Source organism: Terrapene carolina, unplaced genomic scaffold (assembly GCF_002925995.2).
Source record: "Terrapene carolina triunguis isolate 2854851 unplaced genomic scaffold, T_m_triunguis-2.0 Scaffold17, whole genome shotgun sequence".
In the NCBI taxonomy this organism is placed as follows: Eukaryota; Metazoa; Chordata; order Testudines; family Emydidae; genus Terrapene; species Terrapene triunguis.
The window spans coordinates 12,110,472-12,127,853 of record NW_020664368.1 but is presented as its reverse complement, the minus strand read 5'-3'; positions in this window follow the sequence as shown (position 1 = coordinate 12,127,853).

Here is a 17,382-nt window from a genome sequence, read left to right as displayed (position 1 = left end):
ATCGGGGTAGAGGTGTACTAGAATGTGCAGTTTAATATTGGATCATTGCTCTAAGAATCACATTGAAGGCTAACTTTCTCTCTCAAGAGACAGAAACAATGATGTAAAAATCACCAATATCCTGTGTTGTTTAAAACTGGTGTTAAGCTTGGGAATTATGAGTAGAAATAGAGGGCATGGGACAGTAACTACAATGGGTACAACGCTAAAAGAATCTTGGGGGTTAATATACACCTGGAGGCAGCTCAAATGCATAGTTCAGAAGAAGTTGCAACAAAACTCTAGATGTGCATAAAGAACTTTAAAGTAGCTCCTACATATTCCCATCCTTATATAAAGGAACTGCCTAGAAGGATAACTGAATACAAGATTACACTTAAATTCGATTTACTTGTTAAATATGAAAGAGATTGTAACCTCTGCTGAAGATCTCAAAAATTACTATAGACATAAATGGAATAGGTAGCTTCTTAATTGCTTAGGCCCTGATTAAATAAGCACATAAGGATGTGATTATGTCCATGCCTATTCTGGAAAGCTGTTATTATCACGTGCATTATGTATTATGAGTATTGGGTAATAGAGGTCTCGAGGTCACAGGGCCTTGCTATGTAGGCCTTGTACCAAAAGAGTAAAAGATGCTCATTCATTTATCTTCATCCACAGTAATAAAGTGCTTCAAATACATCTGGACCTAAACAAATAATAAGCATTAAAATAGTAATAAGTAATACACAATGTGTATTATATTATGTAATTTAGAGTAATTAAAAATTCCAATAATATTCCATATAGATATATAATGGGGAATATCCTGCTGGAAGCAGTAATAACTCTACAGCCCAAAGAACTTCTTAAGTGCATGCAATGTAATATTATAAATCAAATGCAAATCCAATATGTAACAAATTATACGCACACACACACACACACACACAACTTTAAAAGAACATTATTACAATTGCAAAGTCAAGGACTCAAATTAGAAAATGCCAGAACTAAAGTTTCTGGTGCCACCGTAAGCCAGTCTCTTTGTGCATATGCATAATGTATATGGTTACATGCTATTTTTTCTACAGGACCCCGATGCATTCAATGCACTTGATTGACAATGTTTACTTTTTGCGCAAATATTCAATATTTTGTTTTCTTCTTGTTGTTCAGTGTGTGGGCCCACTTATTTACTGTACACTATTCAAATCTTGGTCTGAAAACAGAATTAGTATTTTCCTCATGGGATTTTCTATGGTGCTCATCGCTACAGATATCTGAGTACTTCACAAACATTAAATAATTTATCTTTACAACACTTCTATGAGATTAAGTGTTATTGTACGGATGGGGACTTGAGGCACAGAGAGATTTAGGTCAAAAATACCCCCACTAATTTTGGGTGTCCAGTTTGAGACACCCAGGACCTATTTTTTTTTTAAAGAAGCATTATATAGCATTCTATATAATTCAAAGCACAGTTCCCATTTTCTTTAGTTCCAGCTGGGAGTTCTCAGCATTTCTGCAAAGACAGGTACCCATAAAATGAGGAATACATAATTAATGATCATCTATTAAAAGTGCGGCTTAAGTGACTTGCCTAATTTCACATAGGACCTCTGGGGCAGAGGCAGGGATAGAATCTAGTTCTCCAGGGCTTCATTCAACTACTGTAACCATGAGATCATCCATTCTCTCCCTGCATCACCTGCCTTATTCAATCACTACACATTTTTTAACTTCTGAAAAAAATGAGGTGAAGGGTCCTACAAACAAGTCTCCTTTAGTACCAGCCCTGATTCATCTCCAAAGCAGGTCCCTCCCATGAACTGAATGAGGCAGGAGTCGTATTGAACAAGATAGCATGTGATCATGTAATTAAATACTTTATTATAATAAATATAAAAAAGGGGTGGATTAAGGTTGCATAGGCAACTTTTTTCTTCCATTTACTAACTTTTGAGTGCTTGATTTTGTAATCTTATTAGTGTTCTTTAAACTTAAAATACACACAGCAATAGGATTTTTTTTTTTTAAGAAAGCAAACTGAAAAAAAAACCCCAGAAATTCCATCCTGTGGTACCATTGATAGCCACATGGTTCATCTGCAGAACTGGAACCCTGAAATCCACTGCACAAACATCTGCCACTTGAGCTAACTAAGTAAGTGATAGTGGTAGCAGGTTGTAATCCTCTGTGGCTCAGTACTTTGCCAGTTGATTTTCACAAATATTTTTGACATCAGAGGAATGGTGAGATTCAGGACTCTTGGGTTCCATTGCAGGCTCTGGAGTGGAGTGGGTGGACTCTTTTATCCATTTCCCCCAAACTTGAGTCCTTCTGCTCTTTCCCCTCCAACTTGTCCCTCTCCACTCCTGTCTCTTCTCCTTCCTGGTTTCTCATCTCAATTATATTCTTCTCACCTAGCCAGCCCCAATATCAACTCCTCAGGTTTCTCATCCCACTTGTCTGCTCCAGATTATAGATAGAGTTCATGATTCTAAGGGCTGGTCTATACTTAGCCGCTAGTTCGGCGGCTGGAAATCGAACTTCCTGGTTCGATTTATCACGTCTGGTCTGGACGCGATAAATCGAACCAGGAAGTGCTCGCTGTCGACTGCGGTACTCCAGCTCAATGAGAGGAGTACCGCGGAGTCGATGGGGGAGCCTGCCTGCCGCGTGTGGACCGCGTCTGAACCGCGGTAAGTTCGAAGTAAGGTATGTCGACTTCAGCTACGTTATTCACGTAGCTGAAGTTGCGTACCTTACTTCGACTTGGGGGGTTAGTGTAGTCCAGGCCTCAGGAATGATAGGAGGGAGAACAGGAAAATAAAGACAATTGATTACAAAAAGGCAGACTTTAGCAAACTCAGGGAGTTGGTAGGTAAGATCCCAGGGGAAGCAATCTAAGGGGAAAAAGCAACTGAAGACAGTTGGCAGTTTTTCAAAGCGACATTAAAGGCACAAAAGCAAACTATTCCACTGCATAGGAAAGATAGGAAGTATGGTAAGAGACCACCCTGGCTTAACCAGGAGATCTTCAGTGATGTAAAAACCAAAAAGGAGTCCTACAAAGAGTGGAAACTAGGTCAAATTACAAAGGATGACAATAAACAAATAACACAAGTATGTAGGGAAAAAATTAGAAAGGCCAAGGCACAAAATGAGATCAAACAAGCTAGAGATATAAAGGGTAACAAGAAGACATTCTACAAATACATTAGAAGCAAGAGGAAGACCAAGGACAGGGTAGGCCCATTACCAATGAGGGGGGAAAAACAGTAACAAAAAATGTGGAAATGGCAGAGGTGCTTAATGACTTATTTGTTCCGATTTTCACCAATATAGTGAATGTCAGTGAAAATGAGGTAGGATCAGAGACTAAAATAGGGAAAGAACAAGTCAAAAATTAGTTAGTCAAGTTAGATGTCTTCAAATCACCAGGGCCTGATGAAATGCATCCTAGAATACTCAAGGAGCTGACTGAGGAGATATCTGAGCCATTAGCAATTATCTTTGAAAAGTCATGGAAGATGGGAGAGATTCCAGAAGACTGGAAAAGGGCAAATATAGTGCCAGTCTACAAAAAGGGAAATAAGGACAACCCGGGGAATTACAGACCAGTCAGCTTAACTTCTGTACCCAGAAAGAAAATGGAGCAAATAATTAAGCAATCAATTTGCAAACATCAAGAAGTTCATAAAGTGATAAGTAACAGTGAGCATGTCAAAAACAAATTGTGTCAAACCAACCTGATAGCTTTCTGTGATAGGGTAACAAGCTTTGTGGATGGGGGGAAGCAGTAAATGTGGTATATTTTGACCTTAATAAAGCTTTCCATACTGTCTTGCATGACCTTCTCATAAACAAACTAGGGAAATGAAACATAGATGGAGCTACTATAATGTGGGTGCAAAACTGGTTGGAAAATCATTCCCAGCATGTAGTTATCAGGGTTCACAGTCATGCTGCAACAAGTGGGGTCCCACAGGGATCAGTTCTGGGTCCAGTTCTGTTCAATATCTTCATCAATGATTTAGATAATGGCATAGAGAGTACACTTATAACCTTTGTGGATGATACCAAGCTGGGAGGGATTGCAAGTGCTTTGGAGGCTAGGAGGGGGAGGGATAGCTCAGTGGTTTGAGCATTGGCCTGCTAAACCCAGGGTTGTGAGTTCAATCCTTGAGGAGGCCACTTAGGGATCTGGGGCAAAATCAGTACTTGGTCCTGCTAGTGAAAGCAGGGGGCTGGACTTGATGACCTTTCAAGGTCCCTTCCAGTTCTAGGAGATAGGATATCTCCATTTATTTATTATTATTCAAAATGATCTGGAGAAACTGGAGAAACGGTCTAAAGCAGTGTTTCCCAAACTTGGGATGCCACTTGTGTAGGGAAAGCCCCTGGCAGGCCAAGCCGGTTTGTTTACCTGCCCCGTCCACAGGTCCAGCCAATCGCGGCTCCCACTGGTCGTGGTTCACTGCTTCAGGCCAATGAGGGCTGCGGGAAGTGGCTTCCAGTACGTCCCTCGGCCCGCGCCGCTTCCAGCAGCTCCCATTGGCCTGCAGCAGCGAACCGCAGCCAGTGGGAGCCGCGATCGGCTGGACCTGTGGATGGGGCAGGTAACCAAACCGGCCCAGCCCGCCAGGGGGTTTCCCTACACAAGCGGCGTCCCAAGTTTGGGAAACACTGGTCTAAAGTAAATAAGATGAAATTCAATAAGGACAAATGCAAAATACTCCACTTAGGACAGAACAATCAGTTGCACACATACAAAATGGGAAACGACTGCCTCGGAAGGAGTACTGTGGAAAGGGATCTGGGGGTCATGGTGGACCACAAGCTAAATATGAGTCAACGGTGTAACTCTGTTGCAAAAAAACCGAACATCAATCTGGGATATATTAGTAGGAGTGTTGTAAGCAAGACGCGAGAAGTAATTCTTTTGCTCTACTCCTCATTGATTAGTAATTTGTCCAGTTCTGGGCATAACATTTTAGGGAAGATGTGGACAAATTGGAGAAAGTTCAGAGAAGAGCAACAAAAATGATTAAAGGTCTAGAAAACATGATAGAAGATTGCAAAAATTGCAAGATAGAAGATTGCCAATATTGGTTTTGTTTAGTCTGGAAAAGAGAACACTGAGATGGGACATGCTAACAGTTTTAAAGTACATAAAAAGTTGTTACAAGGAGGAGGGAGATAAATTGTTCTTCTTAACCTCTGAGGATAGGACAAGAAGCAATGGGCTTAAACTGCAGCAAGGGAGGTTTAGGTTGGACATTAGGAAAAACTTCCTAACTGTCAAGGTGGTTAAGCACTGGAATAAATTGCCTGGGGAGGTTGTGGAATCTCCCATCATTGGAGATTTTTAAGAGCAGATTAGACAAGCACCTTTCAGGGATGGTCTAGATAATACTTAGTCCTGCCATGAGTGCAGGGGACTGGACTAAATGACCTCTCAAGGTCCCTTCCAGTCCTACGATTCTATGATTCTCCCCTGAAGTTCCAATCTCCTTCTATCACTCCTAGTCTCAGTCTTCCACATGATCTGAGTCCCATCTCCTTGCCCAGCCATTCCCAGCAAGGATAATTGAAAGCACAGGAGAGACAGCCCCTGCCCAGCATAAAGTAGCTTGGAACTGTATCTGGAGGGAAAGTCTTGCTCAGCACCTGGCAGACCCAAACTAGGACATTCCCAGTGTGGATGGAATCTTCAGGAAGCTCTATTGAGCATGTGCAAACTGTAATTTTTATAAGGCTTATAATTTGGATTAATTTGGGTGGTTTTTCACAGAGACATGCCAAGGCACATCCCTGCTCCAAAGCATGGCCTGCTAAAACTTCTGAAATAAAAGGTTGCCAGATTTTTTTTAACATGGTTGAAACATATTTTCCCCCTAATCTCATCCTTGGAAAAAGCAAAATGGTTTTGGATGAAGTTTCACAAACTAAGGGAACCTGGATTAGACACTCAACATGGAAAATTTTCAGCCAAACTGGTTGAAAGCTGGCAAAGGTATAAGAAACTGAAAACACGGTATCATAATAGGAAGGGTCTGTCAGCCTTAATAATAGGTGATTCCACCAGCCCCACCTATAATACAAAAATACAAAAGGAAAAGGCAAATATGTAATTGTGTAAGTTGTTACAGTGCAATTTGAAAGTTTAGAATAAATATTAAGAATTTTTTTTTCATTCCAAGGCAAGAAATGTAGAAAGGTTTTACTAACTGATTAGTTCAGAAAAGGAAGACAATGCCAGATACTATTTTTTTCTTTGTCTGGAAATCCTTTTGACTTCCAAATCTATTGGTCAGGCAAGTAGTGAGCAATAACTACCACTTTTCTGCAAACTTTATTTTATTATTAACTTATCCTTCAAACCCATCTCAAAATGATTTGTCTGTTTTGTCCCCTTGTTCTGTCCTGATATGTAGACGGAAAGCACTCTGGGGAAGGTATTGTTTTCTCTACACATTTTTTTTCCTTTATGGCACCTGAGAGACTCATCCTAGGTGATAACTGTAATATAAATAAGAAATAATCATAATTATCTCAGCAGTCCAGAAGAGGAGCATTATCCAGTTTGTCGTCCATATAGCTTTCCTTCATCTTAATAAGAAAAATGAACTATGAATTATCCAGAAAAAATGAAATAGCCTAAAATCTGTCTCTATCAAAGCTAATATAATAAAAAATAATATATGACCTTATACACATCACAATGTTTCAAATCCTTGAAGATTCACAAATACTTCAACAGGAGCAGATAAATTAAAGCACCAAGCGAAATGAGCCAAAACTTAGTGGAATATCTTATTTTTCTGTCTCCTGGCAATTTATAGATTTCATTTCTCCTTTTCACTGGATTCCCCCTTTTGCTTTATAGTGCTCACTGATTACCTTTGATTGTTATTACCACATCACTCCTAAGTACTTTTTCTTTACTCATTTCAAACCCACTCTCCATTTGCTCCCTTTCTTCATCTTCTCACTACCTTTGGAATTATATTATTTCTTTCCAAACTCTTTGCCACTTTAAATTCCACCTTAACATTTCGTTTTTTTCTGCTGCTTGGGATGCTGCTTAAGAAAATCAGGAAACCTGGTGAAAAATCCTGGCCTCACTGAAGTCAATGGCAAAACTTCCATGAACATCAACGGTTTCAGGATTTATCCCTGGATTCCTATTCCTAGTTCTGCCACAGATTTTCTCTGTGACCTTAGGACGACCACTTCAGCCAAAATGTTCCAATGTGGGGAAGTATTTGATTAGGCTTTATACTCTAAACAAAGTAATGGCAACATGGGAGTGTCTAGTCTCAGATGATAAACTTCCAGCTACATGGGACAAAACCTCATCAGATCTTACTCAGTAAAGAGTATCTTGGAAGAGCCATAAAGGGGGCCCGTTTGTAAAACAACTTGTATGTGCTTATAATTGTATGCAGAATGGCATCAGTGGGGAGTCTTCTTACTATCTCATATTTGGACTTCGGATTTAAAAACTGGAGGAGTACTATTAGAAACAGTGACTCTGACCAAACCTTACCTTAGACCAGGGGTCGGCAACCTCTGGCACGTGGCTCACCAGGGTAAGCACCCTGGCGGGCTTGGACAGTTTGTTTACCTGCCGCGTCCGCAGGTTCGGCCGATCATGGCTCCCACTGGCTGCGGTTCACCACTCCGGGCCAATGGGGACAGCGGGAAGCCGTGGCCAGCAAATCCCTCGGCCCTCGCCGATTCCCGCCGCCCCCATTGGCCTGGAGCGGTGAACCGCGGCCAGTGGGAGCCATGATCGGCCGAACCTGCGGACGCGGCAGGTAAACAAACTGGCCTGGCCCGCCAGGGTGCTTATCCTGGTGAGCTGCGTGCCAGAGGTTGCCGACCCCTGCCTTAGACCTTAGTCCATCCCATGCTTTGCTGCGCATTGGGCTAAACACATTTGCCATTCTTGCCTGTCAACTGCCCTTCTCTCCAAATCTTCCCATTTTATGTTGAGGTGCTTGATGTCGTTCAGAACTGTTTGTTTCCATGTTATTCACTGTCTTCCTTTCTTTCTTCTTGTGTCTTCTGGCTTCCATTCAAGGGCAGTATTTGGTAAGCATTCTTTTCCATTCTCAGCACATGTCCGAGGAACTTCTTTTGTAGATTATTTGTGAGAAGGTGCCTTGTCCAGTAATTTTTCTGACTTCTTCATTCGTCTTCCTATCTCTATATGTTATTCACAATATTCTTCTCAGACGTTTGTGATGAAATGCATCCAAGCTTTTGCGTGTCTTTCTTGGTAAATTGCCATGTATCGCTGCTATATGTTGTGATGGCGATAACAATTGCTTTGTACACGTTCAGTTTTTTCTTGAGGGAGATGTTTTTGATTTGCCAGATGTTTTTGAGTCTTCCAAATGCAGCATTTGCCTGCTCGCCTCCTTAACAGACTGAAAGGAAAGATGGATACCATCCTATGTGAACAATAATCTGGATTTAGACAAGGGAGATTGTTCACAGATGCTATTTTTATCCTAAAACAGATTATTGAGAACACAATTGAATTCCAAGGCAGTCATGCCATCAATTTTGTGGACTTTCAAAAGGCATTCGATAGTGTAAACAGAGAAACTGTGTGGAAAATTGTGGAACAATATGGAATTTCAGCAAAATTAATCAACATAATGAAGGCATTCTACGCCAACTTAAAATGCTGCATTAAAATGGAAAATGGATTGAGTAAGCCATTCAGCATCAAGACAGGTAAAAATTGAGCAATTCAAGGTATTTGATCTAGACTTTGCTGACGACATTGCTCTTATCAATGACGATGCCAACAGACTACAAAATTGCACAAACCAAATAAAAGAAGTAATGGAGAAGTTAGGTTTGAGCTACAATGCAAAGAATTGTAAAGTAATGTTAATGGGGACTACAGGGATAGAAATCAAAATTGAAGAAGAGAAACTGGAGAAGGCGGACAATTTTTTTTTTTACCTCAAAAAAAAACCAGCTGTCTTTTAATTTTGCCTGAGCAACCAACATTCAAAAAAGCACCTGAATGTCACCAAACTCAGGCAGGAGAATCTCCCAAAATATTGTAGAGTGGTTCTGGATTGTACTCTTACATACTACCAATATCTGACAAAGACTGCTGCCAAGATAAAGACTAGGAACAATATAACTTATAAACTAGCTGGGACCAATTGGGAGCAGACACTCACACCTTGTCCCTCATCTTCTTAGCAGCTATTTCACGTTAGTATGGGCAGGTAGTGTACATACAAAACTTGATGGTGTGCATCTGAACACTGCAATGAGACTTGTCACAGTAGTTCTGAAATCAACTATGACAGTTTGGCTTCCTCCTCTCACCAATATTTTACCACCAGCCCACCGAAGAGAAGCAGCAATAATACAACCATGTGATAACAAACCCCTCTGAAATACTGTGTACAATTCTTATAATCCATGTTAAAAAAAGATGAATTCAAATGGGAATAGGTGCAGAGAAGGGCTACTAGGATGATCAAGGGAATGAAGAGCCTATTTTATGAGAAAAAAAACAAAAAGTGCTTGGCTTGTTCAGCTCTCTATAAATACATAGGGAGAAAAACACCAGGAAGAGCGAACTATTTAAGCTAAAGAAAAAAGATTGGCATCAGGACAAATGGGTATAAATTGGCCATGAGTAAATTTAGACTGGAAATTAGAAGAAAGTTTCGACCCCTCAGAGGGTGAGGTTCTAGAACAACCTTTTCATAGTTTAAAAGTGGGAGCAAGAAATCGTGGCTCCCACTGGCCACGGTTCACCGCTCCAGGCCAATGGGGGCAGCGGGAAGCGGCGGCCAGCCAGTGGGAGCCGCGATCGGCCGAACCTGTGGACGCGACAGGTAAACAAACCGACCAGCCCACCAGGGTGCTTACCCGGCGGGCCGCGTGCCAAAGGTTGCCGATCTCTGGATTAGCCCCTTAAGTAGCTTTAAGATAATTCTCTGACCAATACCTTTTGAATCAAGATTCTGGAAACCAGACCATGCAGATTCTGGGCAGCTGGACATGAATGTTATGTATGGCTGGAGTGGGAAACTACAGCCTTCTCTAGCAGTATCCCTCCAAAACTGGAAAAAAAAAATCCACAGAAACTGCTGAGAGCTATACCTACAACTCCTTGGCATTTTACATCCAACACTATCCACAGCTGCTTCAATGCATTTGTGTCTTTGCCACTGTGGAGAATGAGGGAAATATCTGTATTATTCTCTATAAATATCATGTATTATTTTCTATAAATATAATGTGCATCGAGGTTCATTAATGAAACAGTGGGGAGAGTTGTTTATTCTGCCATTTAGGCCAACAAGGTTTACTTTTTCCAGGCCTATATCAAGGGTCAAAGGGAATATTAAAATCTTAAAGGTATACCTACCCTGCACTCTAATCCCAAGCTCTGAATCAGGTTTGAGCCAAAGTCCACCTCCTGTCCACACACAAATCAGCATGACTTGGTCAGCAAGCACTCAGGTCCTAGGTCCTAATACTCTGCTGGAGGGGGCGTGTCAGAGACCAAGTCCCACTGTGAGTCAGGTCCAAGCCCTGTCATTTTGCAATTTGATTGCAAGGCAAGTTGAAGATTCGAGTCAGAGGGTCTGTGTAATGCAGTATGGATGTGTTAGTTCAGCTGTGAGACCCTGGTCCTGCAACTGTAAATCCAGATTTTCAATGAAGTCTGGATGCTCAAGTGCAAGCTTGGAAACACAGAGTCCACAAGCCACGGTCCCACAGACCCAGGTTTAAAGGTAGTATAGCCATACCCAAAGATGCTGGGTAGGCAGAAAGGAGGGGTGAGGGGGTTGTCAGCATGCTGTCAGACCCCTTTTGGGGGGAGAACTCACAGGAAAAATGCTGCAGAAGGTATGAATCCCAGAGCCAGATATGGGATTAACTGGCTGAAGGGAAAATACAAACGCTGACAAAGAAAGATGAAGGTGGAAGTAAAACCCATGCATATTTGTTGTTTTATCCCTGCTCTCTGTGTTTTTTACCATTGGGTGAAAGAACAAATAATGCATTGTTTTGAACAATCTGTTTGAGAGTCACTTTAATCAGCCACTGTCACAGGCTCCCTGAGTGAAAGGTTGATAAACCCAATTGGGCTGTCAGGTTAACACATTTGGGAAGCAGGGTGTGGGCTGCTCTGTGGCAATCCAGTCCCAGAATGATTGAGGCCTTGAGGAAGGTGAAGGAATCCAGGCCTGCCACCTGAGGGGTCTACTTGAGAGGGACAAAAAAGGATGTAAAGTGCAGCTCTTTCTGTAACTGTGATACCCAGCAATGGCAATGTGTCTCCTGACTGAGCTATGCTGCTGGATGGGAGAGAGATGAAAGGAAGGAAATAGGAGCAATACATAGAATCATAGAACCATAGGGTTAGCAGGGATCACAAGGGAGCTCTTAGCTCAGATGTGGATTTCCACATGGCTCTTGAGGCATCACTGTAGTTAATAGACCACTACCACTGTTTTCTTTGCTACCTTATCCAAGCAGCTACAGATCCCCCAGGATGGGCTAATGAGCATTTCCCACATAAATTATCCCGTTTTGAGTTATTTCAGGGGAAAGTATGATAGAGCCCCTCATATGTAATGTACTTACCCAGAAAGGTCATCTCATGTTCAACTTCTGGGTTTTAGTGTAGTTCCACTGATTATCTAATTTGCCAGCTGACCGAGGCATAGGGTAGACTTGCCGAAATTCACATGGACTGAGTCATTTGTTCAACAGTGATTGTAAAACAGGATTCTTGTAAGGGGGGAGGGATAGCTCAGTGGTTTGAGCATTGGGCTGCTAAACCCAGGGTTGTGAGTTCAGTCCTTGAGGGGGCCACTTAGGGATCTGGGGCAAAATCAGTACTTGGTCCTGCTAGTGAAGGCATGGGGCTGGACTCAATGACTTTTCAAGGTCCCTTCCAGTTCTAGGAGATGGGATATCTCCATTAATATAATATTTAATATTATTCTTGTGTCTCCAAGTTCTTTTCTCCAAGCTCCAAGCTCATCTAAACAGCGCAGCTTCAATAATTTATTGAAGGGTCTCTCTGTTGTGACCAAAATCTGTTGAGTTCAGCAGGGCCAAAAGGAAACTGATGCTGGTTCCTTCATTCTCTACTTAACTGTGCCCCAGACCTAACACAAGTTAGAACCGTTGGGAATGGTTAGTCCCTAACCCTCACTGTGCCATTTGTGCTCGGGCTCTGGAGGAGGAGTATCATAGGACCTGGCTATGTCAGCTCTATGTCTGCTGGGGACTGCGTCCCTGCTGGGGAGATATAGGATGACCAGACAGCAAGTGTGAAAAATCAGGACGGGGGTGGGGGGTAATAGGAGCCTATATAAGAAAAAGACCCAAAAATCGGGACTGTCCCTATAAAATTGGAATATCTGGTCAACCTAGGGTGATATAATTATTTCTTCTTTCTTTATGTGCCTTAATGGCAGAGAGGGAGCACATCAGATTGGTGATTCTGCTCCTAAAGATATTTTAAAATAAGCAAATTAAAATTAATGTAAAAACATAGGTGGAAATTGACACAACAAAAACTATATGGAATAATTTAAAATTGAGAGAACCCAATAGAAGCAACCACATTAAATTAAACCCCCAGTCCCGGTGGACTGAATATCCCAAGACATGGACAATGAGACATGAAGCCTTTCAAATCTAGGTTGTTGGTTAAGAATAATATACTATATATCTCACCAGAGACTTCATTTCTTGGCTGAAGAGATGATGTCTTCCAAAGCGTTTCTCGAAATCTTTATGTTTTTGTAATATGCAGTAGGTTTTGTAAATGATTTTCCAATAAAATGGATAACTGAAAATCTGAAATAAAACCCTCCAATGACCTCTGTAAGTTTCATGAACAAAACTCTATTGTATGTTCACATGGTGAGATTTTTGTATGTACTTATCATTAGCTTTTCCTGAAAGTCATAGAGGCTCATTGTCAGAATTCAAATAAAAATGCTGACCTTAACACCTGAGGATCAGATTCTGTAACCCTTACTCCTTTTGGGTAGCACCTCACTTAGGAAGTACTACCAGTGATACCAGTGGGACTGTGTGTTGAAGAAAGGTACTATTCAACACAAACAAAGCTGGCAAAATCTGGTCCCTAAAGGAGTGGGAGAGCTGTTGAGCTTCCTAGCTCATCCATTTAACTATCTCGTTCCACACCTTCCTTTAGCTTCTATTCAAGAATTTCCTCTTAAAATAAACTCTTTGCACAGCATATAAAAAGAATATGCTGCCCCTTTGAAGTTGTTTGGAAACTCTTTGGGACTGTGTTTTCTCATTTGTTTGTATATGCCGAAGTACAAGGCTGCTACTCAAACAATAATAGTATCAAAAGTATACTGTTCACAAAAGTACTGAAAAAAGGCCCATCTTGGGCCTGCTGTTCCTTCTAGCTATCATCCTGATGATGTACTACTCCAAGGCATCCCCAGCACAGCAGTGATCAGAGCTGTCGCTGATTATGCATCAATGGCATACATCATTATAATACATCTACTCTACGGATGTGCCATTATAGTACATCTTCACGGCAACAGCTGGCAAAAAAAAAAAAAATACCTCAGGGAGACATATTTAAGAAAAAACAGTCAGATGGAGAGGATGCTGGCAATGGATTAAAGATAGTGCAGAAATGGATAAAACCTACTATTTTTAGAAATAGACCTACTGTACCTATTGATTTTAGAAATAGACTCAAACCAAACCTCCAGGTCCAAACAGCCCACCTGTGTGGGTTAAAATAACAGAATGTGGATTTTGATTCATTTTATGTCCTCTCTCTAAGGAGCCAAATCAAAACCATGAATTTGAACAAACCACAGACTTGAGAGGGGTGGTTAAATCATAATCCAAATTTCTGACAGAATCCTCTCTCTAGTTATTTCAGTTGGTTAAAAATGGAAAGGGACTGCAGTAAGTGAGAGGGTGATCTTGTGTTTAAGGTAGTTGACTACCATCCAAGAGAAGTCCATTCTCCCTCTGGCCCTACTACAGATTTCCTATGTGTTTCTGAGCTAGACATTTTAAGCAAAAGTTTTGTAGGTAGCCTCTAGTTGTGTGTTCCTCATTTTCTGAGTGCCCAATTGACACCTAAGGCTTGGTATTTCAGAAATTCTGAGCATTCATATCAGTAACTGAAGTCAGTGGATGTTGCACAGAATGTCTGGTAGCTAGACCGTGCACTCTAGAAGAATGAGCATCTGGCACTCCTGAGTTCCAGTCCTGGCTGTGCCACTGGCTGTATTTGTCTCTGAGGAAGTCTCTGCATTTCTGTTTCAGTTTCTCCACTAGTAAATACTTTTTCACTGCAGACAGAATTCATTTATTAATATTTGTATAGTGCTTTGAATCTGTATAATATATAGCACTATAAAATGCTAAATACTCAGAAAAAAAATTAGTGGACAATGGACAATTTTTGATCTTAATCCCTGTATGTCTCAATTCCCAAGGTGTAAAATGGGAGTAATAATACTTTCCTATCTTATAGAATTGTTGTGAAGATTTATTTGTTAATGTTTGTCAGACACACTCATATACTACAGTGATGTGCACAACAGAAAAGTCTATGAGGAAATTAATATTTCTGTATTCAGAGTATGGTTTGAATAGTGTGCAGTAAAATAAGGTCTAGGGCAGGGGAGGGCAAACTTTTTTGTGGCCCCTGAGGGCCACATTGGGTTTCGTAAATTGTATGGAGGGCTGGTTAGGGGAGAGGGTTGTGGCCCGGCCGCCACCTCCTATCTGCCCCCCTAGGACTCCTGCCCTATCCAACCCCCCCATTCCCTGACGGCCCCTCTGGGACCCCTGCCCTATCTACACACCCCCGCTCCCTGTCCCCAGACCTCCGCTGCCCCATCCAAACCCTCCTCTCATTGCTGACGGCCCCCCGTGACCCCTGCCCCATCCAACCACCCCTTCTCCCTGTCCCAGCACTGGGTCAGGCTGGGCTCTGCAGCTGCTCTGCCCCAAGAGCTCACAGCCCCGCTGCCCAGAGCATTGTGCCGGCGGTGGAGCGGGTGAGCTGAGGCTGTGGGGAAGGAGGGACAGCAGGGGAGGGGCCGGGGGCTAGCCTCCCGGGCCAGGAGCCTGGGGGCCGGGCAGGATGGTTCCGCGGGCCGGATGTGGCCCGCGGGCAGTAGTTTGCCCACCCCTGGTATAGGGCCATAGACTGAATGATGTGGATAAAAAGAAATATTTAACAATTGTCTCATTCCCTGAATATCTTCAGTCTTGTGCACTTAAGGCAAGAATCCTGTGAAAAGATTTGTATGTGATCATGTAAATAAAGATTGTATCATGAAGTGTATGCATGAAAGGCTGATTTTTAGATTATCTTGCCAAACTATCATTAGCATTTCCTAAATCTTCAGTGCTTCACTTTGGAACTTTAATACATTGTTTTTATCTATACTCTTTTGTATATAAAATGTACATAGATCTCTCTTTTAGTGCTGGGATTTTATTTTTTCCAATGCTAAGTATGATTCTTTTGCTAGTTCTTTAGTAAATATATTTCTTCCACCTCGTGTCTATCAGGAGAGAGTATTTTTCCCCTGGGCATCTGGGGCAGACACTGAGGGAAACTTGTCATAAGGCCTTGTGAGCCATATCAATAACATAATTTAAAATGGACAGAACTGGCAGCCAGAGTCATCAACTTATTGTGCTTCTATTTAGCTCTCATGAGATGCATAGTGGCCACAGGCTTTGAATGCATATGATACAAAAATGTATATTTCATCATTTATTGCTGGAGGGTGGCTGAAACAAGCGTACTACTAGTAGTTACCTATACAAGAGGTTCCTTAGAATTTCATGAGTACTAAACTCTGTTAGGCCATGTCAACACTATAGCAGATACAGCAGCACAGGTCAAGTTCCACAGGATGTAAAAAAAGCACTGTCTGTGACTCCATGACATAGTGCTTTAGGAGTTCACACTTGTTACTGGGTTGGAGAAATCTAATTATAGAACATACAACCAGTTTGGGGTTTCTGTCCTGTTTTATTGACAGTCTGCCCTGAGATTGGCACACATTGTCATGAGCCACTCCAGATAGTGTAACAGAGGTTATTCACAGATGATGGTATTACTTCGTTTAAGGATTTCAGGATGATGCTCATATTCAGTATAAAGTTCTTCCCAATAGGGAAGTATCCCTGAATGATTTCAGCATTTATTATATCAACCAGCTGGTTGGTCACATGTTATTGCCCAAATTTTATCTATATTACATTTGCCTGCTTGTTCCTGTAAATTTGTTACATAATCATCTTTTAGGTCCTGTGCACAACAGATGGAAAATACAGCCACTGATGTGTGAATGGGAGTTAGGCACACTAGCCAAGTACTGCAGGATGTAAAACCAAGTCTGCTTCCCAAACTAAAGCATTCTGTAACATTTCTAAATGCTAGGCCACAACTTTTACTGCAAGAGTTTTGAGGCAATTATACAAACAATAGTATATAGTATACTCTCTATATACTCTATAGTAAACACCAGTGAGTTTTTTATACTCTCATAATCTAGAGACAGGAACAAAATGTTTGCAGTTTTCCTGTCTCTCCAGAAGAAAGGAAACCTTTGCAAGTACAATTGTTTTTTTTTAGTGGTGTCTTTTGACAGCACTGCAATCACTTTCAAAAATGCTGGTGGTATTATACTAGGTATACCTGTAGTACTAATTTCATCTAAGAGCAGCAGGAAAAGTACAGTGCAGGTTCCAAAACTTCTCACAAATACTTCTTGTGTAGAAAGTTATAGAGTAATTGTTTAGATAATTCTCAAGAAATCAGATACACTTTAAAGGTGTACAGGGTAAACATAAAATAGATTGATAAAAAGGATAATTTGACAAAATATACAAATTGGTGATTATGAATGATCAGATGCAAACACTTCCTGAGATGAAAACTTAGAAGTTGACCATCATGCAATTTGTATTTGGAAAGTTCCGCACCTGTGCAATTAGAGACTAGATTTAATCTGTAGTCTCAATAGATCACTTTCATTTGTAATTTTTTAACAAACTAGTTGTCATAGTTTTTATCTTAGTTTTAGTGTTGAAAACTGTAGTTCAGAAATATATAATTATTACATCTGAAACATACCACTATGAGAGAATGTACCCCTGTCTGCACCCTATATACGGTTGTGATAATCTTTGTACAAATTATGCCTTATGAGGTGTTATCTGCAAACTCATGACTTGCTGGTGAGTATTGTCTAGATCAGGGATCGGCAAACTTTGGCACGCGGCCCCCCAGGGTAAGCACCTGGCAGGCCGGGCCGGTTTGTTTACCTGCCGCTTCTGCAGGTT